The sequence below is a fragment of the Hippopotamus amphibius genome, chromosome 11 (genome assembly GCF_030028045.1).
Source record: "Hippopotamus amphibius kiboko isolate mHipAmp2 chromosome 11, mHipAmp2.hap2, whole genome shotgun sequence".
NCBI lineage: Eukaryota > Metazoa > Chordata > Mammalia > Artiodactyla > Hippopotamidae > Hippopotamus > Hippopotamus amphibius.
The window spans coordinates 28,079,696-28,083,035 of NC_080196.1; the positions used below are offsets into that span (position 1 = coordinate 28,079,696).

The 3,340-nt window shown below is 41.8% G+C and overlaps 1 pseudogene; it reads left to right on the forward strand.

Moving 5' to 3' along the window:
- The first annotated feature begins 244 nt into the window (after positions 1 to 244).
- Positions 245 to 2,953, forward strand: LOC130830866 (patatin-like phospholipase domain-containing protein 4; annotated as a pseudogene).
- Positions 2,954 to 3,340: the final 387 nt, after the last annotated feature.

Sequence of the window (3,340 nt, forward strand, 5' to 3'; positions counted from 1 at the left end):
TTTTGGTTATATTGATATAAACTGAAGAGCAAGTAGTCATTTAGAGCATTTCAACTCAACTGAAGGGTACTTTATGTGCTAAGCAGAATAATGGCCCCCAAAGATGTCTATAACCTAATCCTCAGAACCTGTGAATTTGCAGACACAATTAATTGAAGGACCTTAAGATGATCATCCAGGTGGGCTAAGTGTAGTTACAAGATGTGGGAGAGGGACACAGAAGAGTGATGTGAATCAAAGAGGGATGCGACTACGGAAGACTGGTCAGAGAGATGCTACAATGCTACCTTTGAAGATGGAGAAAGGAGGCCATGAATTAAGGAATGTAGGCAGCATCTCTGAAGGTGGGAAAGGCAAGGAAAATGACTCTCCCATTGAGCCTCTAGCAAGTAAAGCAGCTCCACCTCCACTATGATTTTAGCCAAGTGAGACCCATGTTGGACTTCAGACATACAGAACTGTAAGATAATACATTTGTATTGTGTTAAGCAACTAATTTTGTGGTAACATGTTATGACAGCAACAGAAAACCAACACACAACTCTGAAGGCATGACCTCCTTTAATCTGTTTGTTGCTCCTTTACAAATCCAAGAATGGTGCTTGAACCATAATACACACAATACACATCTTTGAATGAAATATTGATGCAACATCTTATATTTTACCAAAACAGTCCCAGTATATTATCTACCATCACTCTCACAACAATCTAAATCCTTTTATTTAGGTATCATCAGCATCTCTTGGATTTTATAGAGAGGGAAATATTTAGTAATTTCTTTAACATTATGTAGCTGTCAAAAGGTATGGTCAAAACTTGAGACAAAGTCATTTGACTTTCAATCCAATGATCTTCTAACTGCATGATTATCCAAGTGCAGTTTCTAAAAGAAAGAAAATGGATTGGCCAATAGAAACTTCATTTTAGTTCAATCCGTGACAAGGAATGTGCCTCTTAAACAGGCTAACACTCTCTTTCTGATTCCATTTGACTTTCAAGATAATTAAAATTAGAGATTAAATAACAACATCACACCTTAAAAGAAATGTTTAGAAAGCTCATCATTCAAGGAGAAAAGGCACCCCAGGTTCTTTGTCCAGTCATAGAGAGCACAAGCATTATCTATTGTGGTTGCTCCTAGAACTAGGCAGAATAGGCAGAGGGAAAACAGCCACAGCTCTGCTGAAGAGCTACCATAGAAGCCAGAAGTCCACACCAGAGGCAGACAGGCCCACTAGCCCAGAATCAGGCTTCCAGGTGATTTTGTGCACAGGAATCTTTTGATTCCACCCTACTTTGGTGGCTGGAGTAGGAGTACTGGAGTATGGTGGATTACTGCAGCATAACATATTGCCCTAAAACTTCCTGAATTAAAACAAAAATAATTAGTTGGTATTTCTCATGGTTTCATAGGTCATGAATCAGAAAGGGCACAGTGGGGATGGCTTGTTTCTGCTCCACGTCATCTGGGACAACAGCTGGAGAACTCAGGAGGCTAAGGGCTGCAGTCACCTGAAGGCTTGATTGGGGCTGCAGGATCCACTTCTAATGTGGCTCACTCATGCAGCTAGCAAGGCCATGCTGGACACTGGCAGAAGGCCTCAGTTTTCTCCATGTGGGCCTCTCCATGGGATGTTTTCATGGGATGGCATCTGGCTTGTTCTAGAGTGAACGATTCAAGAGACCAAAACAGAAGCCGCAAAGCATTTTATTACCTGAAGTCACATACCATCATTTCCACAGAATTCCATTGGTTACATAAGTCAGCCCTAATTCAGTGTAAAAGAGGACTGCACAAAGGCATGAATATCAGGAAGCAAGAATTATTAGAAACCATCACAGAGACTGGCTGTCACATCGACAGAATCAAAGCACTTTGCTCTCAGAAAACATCCTAACAAATCCTAGAACCAACAGTACTACCCACTCTGCAAAAATAGAATCATCAAGATGGTGTGCCTTGTCAACCTTAGCTTTCATGCACACCATAGGAAGTACTTTCCCTCCTATGAGAATACAGAATATTAATTAGTCAAGATAGGCTAGAAAGGAAAAGGACTAATCAATTGTAACAAATAAAACTCCAGATTTCAGTGGCTTAATACAATAAAAAATGTTTTCTTCTTTTAATTAATATTGCATAGAGCAATGAAGGTTAGTGGTCCTTCTGGAAGTCTCTTAAGTGATAAATCAGGAATCCACCTTCTCTCCACGACCACTGTCGTTGGGGAAAGGAAAACAAGAGTGTGGAAGTACTGCCCAGGGTGATTTATAGTTATACCTGGAAAGAGTGAACATCGTTTTTACTGGAGCTCAGTTGCATGGTCCCAACATAACGGCAAGGAAAGTTGGGGAATATAGTCTTTCTTAGTACCCAGGAGGAGGAAATACAATCAGTGGGGATCTAGGCAGCCCACTGATATTTCTGTGCCACACTGAGCTACCTAAGGGGACCCATTACCTTGATGTCAGAGATATCTTTTAAAAATATGTCTTAGCTGAGGGAAGATTGCTGCTACGTCCTGCTTGTTGTCTGCCATCCAAGGCGTGGAACTGAATTGATTCTCCCCTGCAATGTGCACGAACTGGTCCACCACTGACTGCAGATCTCCATCACCAGCACCAAGACCAGACAAAACTACTTAGTCAACAGCTTTCCCTCCGGGGGGAGCTCATTAAGAAGTGGATGGACGGAGGCTTCACCAACCGCCTTCCCATCCTGCCCGTAGGCCGGACAGTGACCATCCCACCATTCAGTGGATGATTAGACATCTCCCCACAGGACAAAGGGCAGCTGGATCTCTGTGTGAATATTGCCAAGCAGGACATACTGTTCAGGGAAAACTGCGTGAAGCTTAACCAAGCCCTTTTCCCAACAAACAAGAAGATAATGGATCAACATGGCTTTGATGCCATCAAGATTTTACTTAAAGAAAGTTTGTTTGAATAGATTGCTTAAAACATTATAATGCAAAAGACATTTCAGACAGTTTTTGATGGAGGTTTCCAATGAAATATTTTTTTAAAAGCCTAAAAAAAAGATGTCTTAGCTGATCATGTTAATTCTCTGTTTTCAAATTATTACTCAGGATAAAGACTCAGGTCTACAGCAAGGCATCGACGGCCTTTGACCCCTGGCTCTGACTACCTCTCCTGACACACTGCCAGCCACCGCCACCCTCCCCTCTTCACCTCTGAACTCTTCTCTTCCCTCTGGCTCCGTTCACTGCTTTACATGAGACTTCGTTCCAATCCTGGCTCTCAGTTGTAAATGACTAACTCAAGTGCTTTACCCTCTCTAAGCCTCAGTTTAGTTTCAACATTTATAAAATGCATA